The following is a 19,745-nucleotide window of genomic DNA, read 5'->3' as shown; positions in this document are numbered from 1 at the left end:
TGTAATATATTTCACAATATCTTAAAATACTACTTTTAGATCGCGTAATATTTCTAAATTTTCAATGTGTGTTTTTATTATTGTAACATAATTATTAAATATTTTACATCTCTCATCCCTCATCGCTCTAAAAGACAAAGGACTTCTAAATAGTTTAGCAGCATAGCATCGTATATTATATATTTATTCATTCTGATATCTTGGGTTTGATTTACTATTCAGGACAGGATTAAAGCCGAGCTTGTAGCTGGTTTTTCTAAGATCCCAAAAGAGATGAAACTATGAATAGGTAGATAAAATTGATTATTAACAAACGTATTTTCGATCTTTTTGTGGGAAGATCTAATGTAAGCTTGCTACACTTCTGATCCTAATTTCACCTACTCAACAGTATTATAAATACTATAAACAATCAATAATGTTGGACTACTGGGTATTGGTTTCTGGACTTTGAAATTTATATTTTAGTTGATCAGACCATTGTCTGAATTTGGGATCTCTCAATTAGAATTAAGCATCTTAGGGCGTATTTGTATTATTTGGCAAGTCCTCGAGAGCTTTAATAACTCCCTAGAATTGATTAATAACTTCTCTACAGTTGAGAATTTCCCAAGAAATAATTTGGATATTTGATTTATTAACTTTCAGTGTATTAGAATTTTATGGTGTTGACTGATTGTATAGAAATCAAATTGGGTGTCCGTTATCTTAAAGAATTTAGTATTTTTTGTGACTCCAATTGAGCTTTAAAAAAATGCTTTATTTTACTCCCACTAATAAAATTTACAACTCACATTCAGTTCAGTATTTCTTTAACTTAAAATTGAGAACCATAATAGCGCACCAAAAAAAAAAACACCAAAGAATTTCATTTTAGCTTTTAAAAACCTGAAATAGCGATAAAATTTATCACTTCAATTTTTTTTTTTAAACTTTAACTCGTTTCCAAGTTCTTGTGGTGTACCATAACGTTGAGATATTTACCAGAGTAAAAATATCTATGAAATTAAACGGTGAGTTATATCCACGTTATAGCCCTTTTAGCCTCCGAACTCTCGTATTTGAATAAGTTTTGATGAGTAGGTAACTCCCCAGAAGAATTAACGGTATTCGGGTGTCTGATATTCTTGGAGATTTCTTTTTAAAAGTGTGATTTACGAATTTCAGAGGCGGACAACTAGTGGTAGATTTTAATTTTTTCACGTTAAGTTTAAGGTTAAACACTACTTATGGCAAAAGTACAGAGGCGGTATGCTGCATATTTTTAAGATTAGAACTTTTTAAAACTTGGCTGTTTTTCTGGATTAATTTTTATAACTTAACGGCTCACTATACCTACGGGTTTCATTTTTTCGAATTATAAATTTCCTAACTTCCTGTTAAGACTAAAGGCTGAAAATCTTTAGGTGAATAGTTATCATATCAGACTTTGTTCCATTGTAGTACATACAAGACATGTTTATACGCTCAGCCCAAGCAGATGCCAGGTTGGGAACGAAGGAAAAGTGAGAAAAACGCCAAGACCGTTTCTCCAACAATTACTTCAAAGTGTCGGGAGTTCTAATTAGTTTCCTGTTCGGGAGTTTCTTCAACCGTGACGTATCCAGTCACGTTTTTGCGCGGCTTGTGGCTGCTTTCTTTCCAGTCTTGTCAGCGGTTATGGGGCCGGATTAAACCGACCGGATTAAAGACGACTTTTAACTGTCTCGCCAATAAGGGCAATTTCATTTACTGCTTCCATTCGGGAGGGTTATTAATACATCTCCGAAACTAATCTCTTAAGATACGGAAAAGCTATAAGCGCTCCATTAGGAATTTATAACTTATTTCTTTCAGTTCTTTTGGGAGATTTAGACTAATTTCTTCGGCTTTAAGAGGATGAATATTTGTTGAATAACTATACCAGTTTAAGGTCAAAATTTCCTATATCGGAAAGTTAACATAACAATGCAGCAGCAGGGCTGCAGTAATTTTTCATGCCTCACTATCTTGAATATGACTATCAAACGGTCTTGTTGTACTAGTCAGTAAATTTATTGGGAAAATAAAGCATTGTGTTCGGGTGTATTGTGTTCCAGAGAAGCTATAAATAATATCAGAGGCTTTTACGTTCCACACTGATGTAACCGACCTTTGAGCCAGGGTTTGTCGATCACTAATGCCTGTTACGATCAATTCTTCCATTGTGAAAGCGTATTATTGATTTGTTTTAATTAGGTTTTCATTGTGGGGACTTGTTTCATTTTTTAATCACCGATTTGTGTTAGATGTCGAACGCCCTTTAAACTCGGTTTTGGATAAGTAAGAACCACTTAAGAGTCTTCGGTTGCAGAGCATTTTTTTTTATTTCCAAACACTTAATATCTTCAATTCCAATTTTTTATCGTTGAAACCTTCCCCATTCGTTTTATGTGTACGTTCCGTCTCCACTAATGAGATTGCTATCAATTTTAATGCAACTCCCAGACTGGCAAACGCAGAAATGTAATATAAGCCCCAGGGTGACACATATCCCGCCAAAGGCAGACTCGGGCCGACTGGATCGGATTTTCCCCGATAGCAAAATCACTCAAAAATCAAATATTATGTAAAAGTAATAATGATACGAGTATCAATCTCCTGCCAACAAAAAATATTTGGTCCAAATTAATATAATTTTGTCCAAACCGTCCCTGGAAGCACAGTCTCGTTTACAATTGTGAATATTTGTTTTGAGGCTAAAAAGGTACAAGAGAGTGTGTTTCAATTATTTCCAACTTTTTTCCCGAATGGAAATTACTGCTTTCCAAGCAAAACTAAATCAAATTGCTGCAGTGGAACAGATAAGCGGCTGACGTGCCCCCTTTTCCCAGAAAAGACTTTCTAATTAACTCAGGATTTAAAAACGAAAAGACTGTTGTTGGATTATTTAATTAGGAAAAGACTGCTGAATTTCAACTAGTCCGAGAATTAAATTGATTTGTTAAACAGCAGTCGTTGGAGAGGTGAGTTTTTAGAAAAGCGCCATCCTTCGACTATTAGCAACAACACGGTGGTGGCCTCTATTGAGTGATAGAGCAGGGAAATCACAAGCTATATCTATCATTCGAGAGAACAATTTGCCAGTTATATTTGCTGAGTTTAACAAAGCAGAAATTCAGCAATTTGAAACTAATTCAAAGTTTCCCGGTATTTCAATGAGAAAATGAAGCAAAATTCTCGAAAACATTTTGCTCTTTGACCCTTTTGTCAGCCGAAAAACTTGGCATTCGTCGCACTTCCCTCCAACTTCCTCCAGTATTTAAATGCGCCCTCGTCGTGGTCTTTTGCGAAATAGGTTAACGAGATGACATCGCATTTTACGCGTTTCTTTTGCCGTTGATATTACTGTGAAAATTGGTACTGCAGACGAAGATGCCAGACGAAAAATTCCCCTTTTTGCTGGCATAAAACTGCAGAACTGCTTAATTTCTCTTCATTGTATCTTGCCAACCAATATTCGTAAAACAACCATCCATATGAACTTTCGACTTTCTCTCGCCTCGAGGCAGATTGGAAACAAACAGACTTTTTCCGTTTCCTCAATTCTCTATAGATTTTAATACTAACCGAAGTCTTCACCCCGAGCTCATTCTAAACCTGTTATCTTAAAGCATCCCCCGGGGAATCCATCCCCGTCTGAGGCTGCGAAACCCAATAAAGCGTCGGATATATCTTGGCGGTGACGTGTATGTCTTTCACGGGATTGGCTTCACTGTGTACGTATGAGATTCATTATGGAGCTTCACAAAAATTTGTTTAAAACTAAATTTATGTTCCTGTACTAGAGTGTCGTGGAAACTACGCCATCTGTGGAAGGTGGTATCATAGGACGGTTATTAGATGATAGATGTCGCTTGCGGTAATTGATGAGGTTTAAGAGTGGAGCTACCACTTGATAGATGGAGCAACAGTAATTTTTTAAAATTCATTCTGTAATTATTGCGAAGTGCAATGGATGTTGTTTCAAATGTGGATATGCCGGGAATGACTTAGTGTCTTTGTTGACGATGAAAAAATTCTGTTAATTTTTTTGATCAAGTTAAAAACAGCAATGCCGGTCTATTAAATAAAAAAAAATGAAATCACAATTATCAAATCATTTATAAACTCATTTTTATTTCATTTGATAAACTTTGAAAATGTCTTTAGAAACCATACGGCAAAGCTTTCTGCAAATTTTTCTGCGTTATTTTTTGAATTATTAATATTTTTAAGAGTTTGATAACTACTTTATATCATTGCAGTTTCGTAAGTATAAATAATAAAAAGTAATTTTTTTAAATTTAGTACCCACTTATCTGATTTATGGCGAGATGAGTACTCTTTTAACTCAAATTTCAGGTAAAAGCAAACTTTTTCAAAATGCGTCAAAAAAATGTTTAAAATTTGAGAAAATTAAAAAAAAATCCAGAAAGGATCAGAAGCAATATTTTCAGAAAAAATAACTTGTATTAATAAGTCTTTAGCGGAGATATAGATATCCAACATGAGAATCACTTGTAGACCTGTGTCCTTGAAGATATGTCTTTGCCTCTATTAGCTAACCTAAATTCTATTCAGTCCACTCATAAGAATTAATGAATAAAATTTATCTCGAACTCAAATTCAAATTTACGATAATTTCCAGAGATGCGTAATTACAGTTTTCTCCATGTGGACATCGATCTTTTACGCGCATTTGAGTCACTCGCCCAAAGAGGGCGCTGCAAACGCATTATCCTCCAGTATAGTCTAATTTAGTGGTTTATATCGCTCTCCTTGTCTATGATATTCACTTTCCATAAGCGAAAAATCTAGTCCTACTCCTAATTGTCACTAAACCAATGGAATGCGCACGCTCAATCAAGCAGCGGTTTGACATATGGCCGTCAGCCGTCATCAACCTTAAACAACAAATAATTTTATTGTATAAATTTTCCAATAATTTCTCTGATTTTCTTCGAAATAATTTCATTTTCCCATCATGTTGTGTTGTTTTCTTTGTGTACAAACAGTAGGAGCGATGTTTTAGTGCCTGCGACCGGCGGATTTCTATAAAAATCCCGTAAGTTTTGCCATACTTTGGTTATGTATTTTTTATTATTTGTTATTGTTTGCACATGTGACAATTATTTGTTTAAATTTCGTAGTCCCGCTCTAGTTTAAGTTACAGAGTTGAAGGTTTATAATATGTTTAAACGAACTTAGAAGTTGCTGAAATTGTTTTCCTCCAGCTGATGAATCAATATTCCTGCCGTGCTTGGCTCTATGTAGACATTTAAATGCCAACTACTATGCTATACATTGCAGTTTGTTATGCGTTATCTCTTTGTCAGGTTACGTAACAAGAGTTGTGATATATCTTTTAGTATTTGAGATACAAGGCTATTTTGATACCTATATTTTCTATTTTCAAAGAGTTTGAAAATCATATGATATTCACTGATACTTACCAATTCATACTAGTGTTTTACATCCATTAGTTGAGAAGCTACTTGCCAATATTTGGAACAAAACATAATGTCTCCCTCCAAAAATTTTCTTAAATTTTTTTGGATGTCCTTGAACATCTTCACATTTCTTCAGATCATCAGTTCAATATTCTGAGGTTTGAAATTTTTTTTAACTTCCTCAGATCTTAGAATATGTCCCAATTTCAAAAGTATTCTTGCATTTTATTTGTTAATCTGTTAACATTTTAAATGTCGATTTGTTATAATATTTATATTTTTTTATACAAGACAATGTAACATTTTTTTCACATAATTCTGATATTAAGTTAATTGTGTTTTGACTGGAACTGGTTATAATTTTCGATTTTCAAATAGACATTTTTTAATTTTTGGCTTTTTGGTCTGCCAGAAAATTTTATCTTTTTATCTATTTAGTCGGTACTATTAGGATTTCTTATTATACATAGATACTGTCCTAAATAAAGCAAGAAGCTTTGGAACAAGTCCCAATAAAGCTACTTTTTTTTAAAACAAATCAGTCATTTAAATTAATTGTGTGTGAAATTAAAATTCATCAACACCAACCATACTCCAGACATCAATTGAGGTTTCTGGGTATATCCAATATGCCATTAATAACAATTTTTCAATACAAAATGTCTATATGTATTTTTTTCATTTCTGAACTGGGAACATTGACCAAGGTACTTATATGCGTCTCCAAATCAATGTCAATATAATAATATATTGTTTTGCCTTTTGTACTTACTTTATTAAAGTTGTATATCCGTATGAATTATTCATAAGCACTAAAACAATAAACTCTCGTTAAAATTTCACTCCTGAATTACTATATTTTAAATTGCATATTTCACGTTTATTACCATTGAAATAGAATGCGGCATAAAACTCTTTCATTATTCAAAGTTTCAATTTTTAATGGCAGTTTTAATACTGAATTCAGTTTGTATCAGGCATAAATCCCTAGGCAAATCCCTTTAACTTTTTTAACTTTCTGTATGCAATTTTCAATTCCAATAAATTTTCTAAAGATTATAACAAAAAATAAGTGCCATTTCTTAAGTGTGAAATGGAGTATATGGAAAATAGTGTTCCTTTGATTGTGTTGGGAGTTCAGGAAAATCACTAAAAAGCTTTCTTTGAAAAAAATTCTAAGGCAGACTTCGAAAGGAGTAACAAGCCATAAATAGAGGCCCATCGATTTCATATTCAGGCTTCTCATGGGCATTATATTTATAGCTTTTGAGCACAAGCACATGACAAATAAAAGTACCACTTACGCCTTTTAAATCCATTCGAATGAGGGGTATTTTAATTTTGTAGAAATTTCGACTTAGAGTTAGTATTTTTTCATATATCCACAAATTGAAACCCCGACGAACATCGATTTGGTTAAATTTCTTGTAAGGACCCGCGATAAATCACTTATTTCGGATCCAACTGTCAAATATCCGGCCTAAATTTGAAACTTTTTTTGCCGAGAACTTCAGCGGAATTGGATTTAATTTGAAGTTTGGGTCAAGTTATTTAAAGAATTTTGTCAAACAATCTTTGAAGCTAAAATATGGCGATTACAATGAAAAATGGGAATAATCCGTAAAACAGGGGGCCGACAACCGAAATATTTAATTAACTTTTTGTCTCGTCGGTAATTCCACTTTCCTGTTCGGGGCCCAGGTGTCACAATTTATCACGAGACCCGGCGAGAGTAATTAATTCTACATCAATCGTCGCGGTCATTAATATATTTCTACAAGCCAGTCCGGATCAGTAACAGCTAGGTGTAGGAAAATTGAAAAAAACCGACTCCCCCGAGTGAATAACGATCTATTGGTGACCCGTTTCATTTCAATTAATACGTAGATTTCACTACTTTTTACATCATGTCATTTGTCAAATGGCAGTAAGGAGTTTATCGAACCAAGTATAGCGAAAATGATGTTGAAAAAAACGTTTAAATTACAAAAGTTCAATATAGGCAGGTAAACCGAAGCCAATTTTCCTGGTTTATACCTTTTTTAATATATTGCTTAAAAATTTTGTTTGTAAAAATCAGCTAATATGATATGACATGCCTCTGGTTTTAATTAAATCAAATTACCAATGTTTTCTTGAATTTACGTAGGATGATTCAATGGTGGCTTGTTTTAGATTCACAAAAAGGAATTCTTTTTTATAAATGTCACGATCATAATATTCAGCAATATTCGGGATGAACCACAGAAAAAAATAGTTTTGAGGCGTTTCAAAAACATTGAAAATGTGCTATTATTAATCGTTTTATTATTAGATAGAGACATGCTGTAGGTAAATTGACCTAAATGAATAGAAAGTTAAAAAATGGAACAACGTGTTGGGTTCTATACAGGGTGTTTGTTAAGTACTTGTACAAACTGTCCAAAGTGGATCTTTGACTAATTTTAAGATAAAAAGTTTATATGAATATGGGTCCCTATTGGTTTGGCTCTTAAGGCAGAGGGGTTCAAAACGATTATTTTGTTTGGTATTTAGGTTATATTTTTATTCAATAACATGTGAATTTAATGAAATTCTGGATACTGAAAATATCGGTGACAAGAAGCTCAAATATTTACTTAGTTTTTTTTATTTAATGTTAGAGTCAGTGTTGACATACAGTGTTGTACATGGATTAAATAACCGCAACTCTTAGTACTTAAAATGTTTTAAATACTAAGAGTAAATATTTTAAACTCGTGGATTTGAATCAACATAACTCTTAGTATTTAGAACATTTTAAATACTAAGAATTATCGTTATTTAAATTTAGGTACACCACTGTATGTGGTCCTCTCTAATATTAAACAGAAAACTAAATAAACCTGTATTTGAATATCTCATCACCAATACTCTTAGTATCCAGAATATCGTCAAATTCACATATTATTTAACGAAAACACAATCAAAATAACAAACTGTTTTCTTTTTGAAGGCCTGTATCGCAAGAACCAAGCCGACACAGACATGTGTTCATATGAACTTTTTATTTTAAAATTAGTTAAAGATTCTCACTATATAGTTTATACAGGTTCTTAATAAACACCTTGTAAAACAATAGGTATTTGAACTTTTGAAACCTTGTAAAAGTAGTTTTCCATTGTTATTTTGCCATATTATTCTGTCTTGGCTCATAATTTCATGAAGACCCAGACCCTTCTAAAACTGATTAAGCTTTCTACAGGAAATTTCTTGAAGGAATTGTTGTTGGCGATATTTAATAATGCAACTGATGTCACATGCAAGAAATTGAGTTTCTGAAACTTTGAGAGGAAAAACTAAACCCGTTTGTATCTCATACATTTTGACTTATTGCGCAGTTTTTAGTACTTTTGACGCCTTGTGGTTGGTTAAATTTCTGACGATATTTATATTTTTTCAGGTTACAGGGGAGCGTGTTGTCCCTCCCGTGAAGGACCGCGCATTTCTCCCCTACTTCTCACGGTAAGTTGCCCCCGAAATTATGCTGTTTCCCTTTACTGTCTATATTTTGAAAGTATACGATAAGTTAACAAAAACATATTCATTCGGGCGTCAACAACCAAACAAAATGCGATCCAGATAACAAGGTGGAAAACACGTCAAGTGGCACAACCTTTTGCAGTCCATCTAGCAGCAAGCCTGTGTCGAAGCGGATAACAATCGATTGTGATTGTGAATATCCGAACAGACAGTTCGATGATTGCATCGTAAAACGAACGCCAATTCGACTGGAAAAATATGGTTCGAGTGGGAAATGTTGTGCACACAAAATCAGTTTTCCACCTCGTAAATTATTGATGAGCCTTCACATTGCATGACGCGTTTTAATGTCTTATCTGCAGGACACAGAATAGCTTTTCGACCAACCTCGAAATTCATTCTGATTAAATCTGAAGCACTCTAATATTCCCCAATTTAAATCCAATCATTAAACTAAAAGTTTCATTGATTTTTCGTTACAACCACTCTGGAATATCACCGTGCTTATTGATTAGGGTAGCGCATGCCGCCCTCTATGAACGTCCCTTTCAGAGTTAGTCAATCTTTGTTGCGATGCCGCCGCCGCAAAAATCTGTGAGCTCACGTGCGGGGGCCGGTTCAGAGATGGCGCCTCAGTTTATTGATCGAAACGCTCTTTATGGTCATTTTATTGGCGACAGTTGACTGGGCGCTCCTCCGACAGAGGGCGACGCGCGGCTTATGGATTATCCATTCTTCTCGTTTCTTCGTAGTTTTACACATAGAGGACGCCAACGTTTTATCTCGATGTTAATCCTTATCCCTTGATATCACAATAATCGATGGACTTCGATTTTCATATTATGAATTACACATAAAGTTTCGGACAATTTCATTAGTAGCGTTCCGCATCAAAGTTTACATTATGGTGCGGCCGCATTATAAATTAATTACCTGGCACACGAGGGCTGATTCAGGTTTGAATTTCTAAACTCCGTACAACGCCGCATTGTTGTCAATAATGCGTTGGCCTGTATCATATTTAAATGTGGCGCCGTCAAAATAGCGACCGCACTGACGTTATTATTAATAAATTATTGAATATCGCGATTTAAATGTGGCGGCATTTTTTAATTAAACTTCGATTCAATGGGTGTAATTATTAAATAGTGTGTTGCTGATGTTGATGAATGATATTTGTTAAAATAAGTGGGCGAGTTTTGATGAATTTTCAATGATGAATTACCGAATCAGCAATTTTGTAATGTGGCAAAAAACAGAAAATATCTGAGAAGCTGCGCCACGAACTGAGTTCTGACTTTTTAAAACGAAACGACAAAATCTGAACGTGTTTTTAAGTTGACCGGTTAATGTCCTACGCGAAGTGATGTCCTGCATGAATGTAGGCAGTCTGTTATTCAGTATCAGCAAACGTTATTTGGTATGTATTTTGCTGGGTTGATGAACTCTCTACGGCACTGAAGGCAATTCACAAAGTATACAGGTCCTGCGGGAATAAAGGGAATTAAATTTATCGCAACGGAAAAGGATTAATACGTTTTTGCTTGCAGGAACAGTGGTATAGTCTGTCCCAACTCCAATTTCAGATCATCTAATAGCTTTTTTCCGGGTTACGCCTCTGAACCGAGGGCAGGAGCGTTTTTCGCGGAATTATGTGGCACATTCTCATGAAATATGCACGATTTAATATAGAGATGGTGCCGTCCCTGTGCTCTCCCGTTGTCAGCGGTTTATCAAGAAATTTTTATTGTGTCGCATCTTAAAAAAAGGGTGATGGATTATCGTGTCCTCGAGAGATTCCCCTTAATACAACATTCGCAAAGGTTAATTGGAAACGTGCCTAATAAACTGACACCTGCCATAACTATGGACGTCCTAAAGATATTTTAAGAAATTCTTGTATATTTAAACAGACAAGGGTGGGATGGATGTCAGGGACTCAGACGCGGTCGCTATTTATTATAAATGAACCAGCTTTTCCGTCCTGGAATATCGGGGAATTTCACAACGATTTTAGGCTCGCAATTCGGGATGTGATTGTTTCGGGATTTTTATCCAGTTCCCGTGGATTTTTTATTTCGTGTGCGTTCAAACATGAAATTGAGATTGTCAATAGTCGATTGATATGTGTGTTTGTTTTAAATGGTTTCGGTAACAGGAATGTTGCATATATTTTAACTTACCTGCAGTGTTTTTTCCTTTTTTTTTGGAAAAAATATGAGTGACACACCGAATAGGAATTTTCCCGAATGCCGAACATTCGGCTAACAACATTACGCGGCATTAGCTACATAGTTGCGGTAGTGGGGTGTGATTGCGCGTAGTTGCAGGTTTGTGGTACTCTATTGCAAGCTTATTTGTGTGTGTGTGTGTGTGTGTGTGTGTGTGTGTTTTTTTTTTTTTTTTTTATATCCTAGTTGCAAGTATCCAGTGAATACATCCAGAACGTGTTACATAAACATGGTTACGCTAATTAATAGATATTTAACTAACAAGTGCGGAAAGGGATACTTCACCGGCCGTTGATTGCAGGCGCAACCGAGTGTGGTAATGGCTATTTACTTAACAAGTGCAGATGGAGATACTTGTCTGATGATCTGGGTCAGTTGGTTGGGTTTCAACATTTCCACTCAGCATAGTACAGACTCACCCAAAATTTACTTTGGACAGATACTATAATGGCCATTCGGCTAATGAATTTTGGTACCAATTCTACTTAGCGTATGCTGATATTTCGAGTTTTTGCTCTAATGAGAAATTTAGGGGTTCCTTTGATACATTTTGCTGGTGTTTTACCGGGGCATTCGCACTTAAGAGGGTGAGGGATTTTGCGCGTACGAGAAAGGAAGGATAGCGTTCCCCCGGGAACTTGGCGTCGATCTCGAACGCCTTGGAGAACTAAACTGGCTTAGGAATATTACAAATGATGAAAATATCACCGCTCGATACCTTACTGGGAAAACTGAGATTTAGTTTCCCTTAACTTGCACGATTTCAAAGGGGGAAATAAATTTGGGAAAAAAAATTTGAGCATTTTCCCCTTAAAATGATGGGAAAACATATTTAAAATATTCTGGGAAAACTGCGAAACTGATTTTGGGTTTTCTTCTTTATCGTTTCTTGCTGAAACTCCAGGGGTGTCATGTTGGCCGGAGCGTGTAAATAGTGGAGATGCTCGGACTAGAGGAATGCGATCACCCTCTGCACCAAAATGTGCAAATTAACATTTTGCCGATATATGAGGATTTGTCAAGGAAAGATCTGCTTGTAAAGCTGTTTGGGAGATAATTCGGAGAACGTTAATGAACGTTTGAACGCTCACATTCAGTAAGTCTTTCTCTAAAACTTTAAACTCGCTTTTTCGATATCCACAATTTTGTACGCAATACGCGATAAGTTGAAAACTACTGACCCAATTTCGCTCAAATTTTGAGAGAATGTTTCCTAACTCATTGGCCTTTGCACGAACCTCTCCAATATTTCTTGTTTAATGCTATTAAAAATGATTCACAATAATTTCTAAAGAAAACATGACATTTTTTAAACGTTCCCTTTTTTGGATTTTTCGCAGTTTTCCTAAGTTTTTAGGTTTATGCAAAACGTGTTTCGATAAACTAACGAAAATTTTTTGGTACTTTTAATACAGGCGGTTTTACCGACCTCCACAGTGTACCGCAGATATTCGACATGTAGATTTTGAGCTGCCATTGTGTCGCGATTAACGAGTATTTAAGGAAAAAAATACATAGTGGCTATTATAGCGAACAACAGTTATATAAAATTGCAAATCAGATGAAGCAGTAATTTGCGTGACAAAAATGCATAGAAAACAAGTGTTCTATATCTATTTATTTCCCTTAACAGCTGGCTGAATGACTCAATTGATCCCGCTTTGAAGGGAGGTAGTTTTTGGGTAAGATATGATGAAGTCCTGACGAGCCCGAGATCCCGCGATTTTAATTAATTTTTGTTGGACAATGTACCAGACTGCACTTCTGTAAACAGGGTGTTCTCGTATGTTGATGATACGATTATAGTTGCTGGGGCTGATGAGTTCGAGCTGAATCAAAATGCAGCGACTGGTTTAAAAGAGTTCTCCCGCTGGTGTTCCGTAAATAGGTTGATGATAAAATACATCAAGACTGTGTGTATAGAAATTAGATCTGATCGATACCTTCTTTTCAATGTTAACTGAAATTTTAATGGGCATTAGATAAAGATTTCTAAAACTACAACCCTTTTGGGGGGTGTAAATGGATAAGTGTGTGACGTGACCAGTCAAATTGATAACATTTATACCAAGCTCAATAAGACCTTTCATCCGATAATTTCCCTGAGGCGTAATATGAGGGCTTGTGAATCTATGACTATGTTTTACAACATTGTCGTATGAGGGCACCCTTCAGAGGTATCTTGGGTGTTGATAATTTAAAAACAGAGAGTTGCGATAATGTTTCAGATGTCATACCGTGCATTTTAATAGGGGATTTTTTCGGCGGATCAAGCTCATAACGGTGATTCCTAACTTGTTTCTACATATTGTTGTCATATCTCCACGAAATCAAACATAGTTTTAGGCTACAAATAGAACTGTCGCCACATCTTGCGGGATAAGAAACAGAATTGTAATCTATCCGTTATCGTGAAACGAATCGAAATGAAATAAAATATTTTACATATTTTTAAGAAAATCTCACTCACCACCTTGTTTGCATTAAAGATGAGGTATTTCAGTAATAAATAAAATCATATTAATATGCATTAACAGGTATTTTATCACGACAAATGCACTCATTTTTAAAAACGTTCAATTTTCCGCCAGTTATATCAATTTACAATGGAATAAGTGCTCCTGGTATCAATGAAAGCATGCTTTTTATGACAATAAAATAACAGATTCTTATCAGTGTCGTCAAGGCCACATGAACAATTTGATCATTTTCCAATGTTAACGTTAACTCAAAAATCGCGTTGCGACCAGAGAATTTTGTGTTCGAAAACAAACACAAACACGAGAAATTGTTTTTTTTTGCTTATTTTTAGACTTTATTTTACTTTGTGCTTTACTAATTCAAGCTCTTGAGGCTTTCTTGTCTCAAATTTTGAAATATTTGTCTTTTTAGATCACGAAATGAACCTTTAGAATTTGTGATTTCCTCTGAAGGAAGGGATCTGCATTATGGGTCCCTAATTCATAACTTAAAACTTTGACTTTTTCGTGGTAAAACCAGATAATGTGCAAGGTTTTTTCTAATTGGTCAGTTTCGCCATTTTGTATAGCAAATTTGAACCCTAGAATTTCGCTTTCAATCCAAGATTGCTGGGTTTTTACCTTTTTGATCGACAAAATGCAATCACAGAAGTTTACTCAGAATCTTGCAGTTCCGAATTTGGAAACTTTTGATTTTCAATATCGCAAATTGACTCCCAAGAATGCTGCCTTCTGTCTTTTAAGTTTTGGTTGTCAGGACCAAAAACTGTGTGTGATGTTAAAACTACGTATATGTGCTGCGAAATAACAAAATTCGTTTTAGGAAAGAAAAACATGTTAAAAACAACTTATGTTAAAATTCGCAATAGAAACTTACCAGGGTCGTATTTAAAATATGTTTGGAGACTTTTGACGAGCAAAATGTCTCCGAATCATACCAACACCAAGTTTATAAGAGATGGCAATGGTGCCTGTATTTTTCTATTTTTTATCAATGTAATTAATAAAATAAATCGAAAATTTGATTTATTTTAATAAGTTTCATTTAAAGAACGGCGAGAAGACATTTTTGACAACGACGAAAGTGAGTCCCAAAATATGTCTGTCCTTGGTTCTGAAGGAGACGCGCGATTTGTTTTACGTGGGCCCGTTCCTGCATGTTCCTGCGACCTCAGACAATAACATCTATTTTCCTTCAAAATCCTACAAATTCATGCTGTACACACACCTAAAGGATTTCAAATATTTAATCCCCTAAAGTCTTACATTTGATTAATTAGCCGCGTTCCCTTTATCCCTCTGGAATTCGTCATGCCATTTTCGTGCTCGAGCAAATCGCTTTTAATGAATTAATTGTAACCGAGAATAGAAATAGTTCGTTTGCCCTCGGTTTTGCTTGTCCCTTGTCCCCTGTTCTTCACTCGAAAGACGTTTTAAGAGTGTATTCAAAACCCTTAATCGATTACCTGCAATTACGACCGGAAAGTCGAACCATCTAAAACAAAGTTTTCTCTTGAGTAAGAGTTCTTTAATGCTACGATCTTGTTAAAATCCACTTCGCCTCTTAATGAATTTGTTTCATTTGAATAATTGAATTACGTCTCTTTCTAAAGAGACACATTTTAATCCGAAAGTTGGAGATTAAAGAACCTTGTCAAAAGGACAACGTTAAGGGGAAAGTTTCCCCAGTAATCCTCCAGATTTTTTTCAAATTTACGAATGCTTCTAGGTTTCTGGAATTCTGGAAAGAATTCTGAAATTTATTATTCTGTTTTGTTAGGAATACATAAGTGGGACTATAAAGTGACTTCAATGTCTATTAAGGGGAGCAAAGGGAGGAATATCCCACTTAAAATTTCTCTAATTAGCCTTGATAGAAAGGATATTGATCGCCACTGAGTGCTTCTACACTATAGGACTAAGACAATTCGTAAACAAACACCCATTGAATGCTGAATATGTCCATTAGTTTGGGTGGTTAAACAAAACCTTTAGTATAACAAGCTAATGCATATCATGCGAATAGTTGCCATTTAGAAGACAATGGCAATGTCCTAATTGATCTTTTGTTTTCATGTTAGTAGAAATGGGAAATTTGCATCGCTTACATAATATTAATGTCTGCCGCTATTCGTTCAAACATATGAATTTAGTATAAGGGAATTGATAATTACCATTGAGCTTGTGGTTTTTGAAATTTAGAGCGGCCACACCTTGGGTATTCCCAGAGCAATTGCCTTAAACGTGGTGAATTCTGACCGTTTCGTGGTCGAGTTTCTGGAGAGTCGTCACAATCCGCATCAAAGAACGAAAGGAAAAGGGCACCAGCAACGTTTATGTCGACATTATTTACGTTAATTTACCTGAATTTACTGGTGACGAAAGAAAAACTCATATATCATCATACCAAAACACCTAGAGATGATGGAATCACGTGAGACACACAACATCGCGTTGTATTGTTTATTTGTTGGTATGTTAATAATGACAATAGCACATTCGGAATGGAATTAATTAACGCAGTAGCGGTTGAAATTGCTTGATTGGTTGGAATAGATAATGGCGCCAACGGGCTAATAGGGTGTTCATTGTTTTGCCGTTTGACCACTTTGAAAATAAACTAACAAGCAGTGACGTGTGCCGCCCAGTCAATAAACGTCATTGAGGAAAACCATTAACTCGCGCTTCTGATTGGTTAATGGAGCTGTTCGTGCGTGTTTACTAGTTGCAAACGGCACATTAATAACAAAACAATTCCATCGTCTGGAAAGTTTTCTGATCAGCCTGACGAATTGTCTCTCTATATTAATTAGAGAGCGGATTTATGGGAATTTCAACGAATGAAGTGTTAAGTAGAAAAGGTGATACCACTTTGCATAATTTAAAGCCACTTCTGAGGAGCCGCAAGCGGGTATTAACGGCGACCAAAGACGGTTCAGTAGCTCCAGCGAATGGCTCTAATTTTGAGAAAGTTCTAACTCCAGCTCGGGAACTCCTTTAATTATTTCAGTTTATTCCTACGAACGGGAATTTTATGATTTTAACATGTAGTTTATGTGATGCTTTCTAACGCGAAATATAGGTAAAACCTATTTGCGACATGTGTGCACAGCTAAATTAATGTTTATATAGTAGTTCCTCCGGTTTCTGCCTAGATATTTCTGTGTATGAACGATATAGCCCACAGGCCATCGTTCATATATTTTAAAAGTAATATACAGCGTTACACATAAAGTAGGAGGATGTATCAAATATATACGGGACCGATTTTTTCCTTGATTACGAAGTGGTCCGTGACTTCAAAGGAGTTGATGCGCAGATGGCCCGCACTGTTAGGGAGAGGAGATAACTAACCATAATTCGCTCGTTTGTCTTTAGTAAGCAAGGAAGCCACGAGTGAACCTGAAGTACACGTTTCCGTGGAGCAACGGATTATAATTAAATTTTTGGCCAACGAGGGAGTGAATCCAACCGAAATTTTGCGACGATTACAGATGCAGTTCGGGGATAACACCCTGTCAAAAATCTTTGTGTTTTCGTGGCATAAAGAATTTTCCGGAGGGCGCGAAAACGTCGAGAACGAGAGCCACCTTCGCCGCCCAAGGACAAGTGTGACCGGAGCCCCAACATTGAGACGGTCAGAAATTTTATTGAGAGAAATCGCCACATAACTCTCTGGGAAATCGTTGAAGAATTGAACATTAGTTATAGAAGTGTCCACCGGATCGTGACAGATGATTTGAAAGTGTCCGCTAGATGGGTTCCCCGCCTGCCATTGGAGGATCGAATTCATTACGCTGGGAAACGCGGTAACATTCGCCATACGGTTCCGATTTGTCCCCTTGTGACTTCCATGTTTTTGGACCTCTCAAAGAAGCGCTTGGGGCCCGACGTTTCGCCGATAACGACGTGGTGGAAGCATTTGTGCTTCGATGGCTACAGGAACGTCCGAAGAGTTTCTATGATAACGGGATAAAGAAGCTCCCAATTCTGTGGGAAAAACGCATTGCTAAGGCAGGAGACTATGTAGAAAAGTAATAGACGTTTCTCACTTTAATTAAATAAAGTCGGAAATTGTTACAAAAGAATCCCGTTTTACTTGATACACTCTCGTGCGTATCATGAGGGAAAATTATTTACTTATAAATTTAGATAAATTTTGACTTTATCCTTCGGCGCTGTTTTAAAAGTGATGAGAAATGACACTCAAGTCAAACCACAAGTGACCGTCTATAACTATCAAATTGTATTTTTTAAGAAAAAGTTTCTTAAACTCGAAATCTTTATCCACATTCCAATGTTCAAGTTTCTCGGGCTACTTTTTTTCTATTTCTGCATTTCCGAGGCAGTCAGATCGATCAGCAACCTCATAACAATTCCATTGTATCGAAGTAATTGGTTGAATGCATTAGTTAAAGATATACGAGCCGCAACAAATATATGTTTGGACAAACATATTCTTGATATTAAAGTGCCTACAACTTCCGATAAATAGAAAATTAAAAGTTTTAATTAATAAAGGGTAATTTCAGAAAACATTTATTTCGATTTACCTATCTATTTAAAGGTTTAACCAAAAACTATCGAAAATATTAACAATAGATTCGAACGTGAGCAAAAACGGTTGACAACTAAATGTTAGGATAACGGGGAAAATGACTTGATTAATAAGGTGTTACATCGCCTTTTGCCTTGATTACTGCCTTTGTCCTAGTCGGCATAGAATGTACCAAGTTCTGGCAGATATTTACTGGAAAAGAGTTCCAAATTTCTGTGATTTTTCTCTTTAAATCCTTTGCCGTTCGTTGAGGATGGTCCCTTAAAATTTATTTCATTTTGTGCCACAAAAATTCTATCATATTCAGGTCAGGACTGCTTGACGGCCAAGAAAACACATTTAAATTGTTGTTCCCGAACCAACTTTTCGTTGATTTAGCCGTATGGCACGCCGCACCATCCTGCTGAAAGATAAAATCGCGATTCGGAAATTGGTATGCTATGGTAGGAAGGAGATTATTTTGAAGAATCTCCTGATATTTTATCGCGTTGACGGTGCCATCTACTACTTGATATCCTTCCACGCCCTTTGCCGACATGCAGCCCTATATCATGACGCGCTGTGGAAATTTTACTATCCTTTTTATACAGTCCCTGTGGAACGCTTCTTTTTCCGATTTAATTATCATTTTCCGAACATCACCAATACACACATCAAAACAGGACTCATCGCTAAAAACGACTTTCGACCAGTTTTCTACACTCGAATTGATTTTTGTTTTAGCCCAAGTGTGTCTTGCTCTTTTTTGCTTTTCAGTAAGTAATGGTTTCTCTTTTGCCTAAAATGCTCTAGCTCAATTTTTAATCTCAAAATTTACAATAATTTAAGTTGTACCTTGTAAAAGGCTAATCCAGATTTATGAATCCACTTCCTACAGTATTCCCTAGATACATTTTAAACCTGTTTCGGCGTTCCACGATGCTGTTACAGCTCTTATGGTATTCTTTCAACTATTTTTACAAGCTCTTACAAGCGTTCTTTGGTCAGCATTTGCTGCAACTCGTTGTCTGCCGGTACTTTTACATTTAATTGCGATGCTACCGGTTTCTCGATAGTGCTTTAAGATATCACTAACAGGAGATTTTGATAAATCCAGTTCATTGGCAATTCGAATGACCCTTGTTCCCGTATAATATTTCTTTATTATAAGTTGTCTTAATTGGGAATTAAAAGCTTTTCCGCGACCCATTTTTAGTGTAACGGACACTGAGAACTGACAATGACATAGTAATTGTTCTTCCGATGAGTATCTAGTAAATAGTACATAAATAAACAAAATTCCGAATATTTAGTTGTCAACCATTTTTGCTCACATTCAATTCTATTGTTAATATTTTCAATAGTTTTTGGTTAAACCTTTAAATAGATAGGTAAATCGAAGTAAATGTGTTCCGAGATTACCTTTTAGTAATTAAAACTTTAAATTTTGTTTTTGTCGGAAGTTATAGGTACTTTAATATCATGAATATGTTTATCAGAACACATAGTTGTTAGGGCTTGTAGCAAAATTTTTTTTTTACATGAA

The 19,745-nt window shown here is 35.6% G+C and overlaps 1 protein-coding gene and 2 long non-coding RNA genes across 10 annotated transcripts in view; 1 reads left to right on the top strand and 2 right to left on the bottom strand.

The window, feature by feature from the left end:
• The window catches only part of Lar (tyrosine-protein phosphatase Lar), a 260,221-nt gene that overhangs the window by 45,967 nt on the left and 194,509 nt on the right, over positions 1-19,745 (top strand). For 7 of the 8 annotated variants that reach the window (XM_066295186.1, XM_066295188.1, XM_066295184.1 and 4 more), the window contains exons 1-2: positions 4,891-5,065; positions 8,872-8,933. The gene's annotated coding sequence lies outside the window, so the exon portion shown is untranslated. Of the gene's footprint in view, positions 1-4,890; positions 5,066-8,871; positions 8,934-19,745 lie in introns of those variants that run through there. The other variant, XM_066295181.1, reaches the window with a different exon arrangement.
• The window catches only part of LOC136346244 (uncharacterized), a 228,791-nt gene that overhangs the window by 18,634 nt on the left and 190,412 nt on the right, over positions 1-19,745 (bottom strand). The window lies entirely within an intron of this gene.
• On the bottom strand, positions 14,725-16,029 carry LOC136346210 (uncharacterized). The gene is made up of 3 exons (XR_010733267.1): positions 15,837-16,029; positions 14,929-15,157; positions 14,725-14,865 (listed from the first exon to the last, which is right to left on the bottom strand). It is a non-coding gene; the product is annotated as an uncharacterized lncRNA (long non-coding RNA).

Source organism: Euwallacea fornicatus, chromosome 22, assembly GCF_040115645.1.
Source record: "Euwallacea fornicatus isolate EFF26 chromosome 22, ASM4011564v1, whole genome shotgun sequence".
Taxonomy (NCBI): domain Eukaryota; kingdom Metazoa; phylum Arthropoda; class Insecta; order Coleoptera; family Curculionidae; genus Euwallacea; species Euwallacea fornicatus.
The sequence above is the reverse complement of the archived record's forward strand: the minus strand, read 5'-3'. Positions and strand labels throughout refer to the sequence as shown.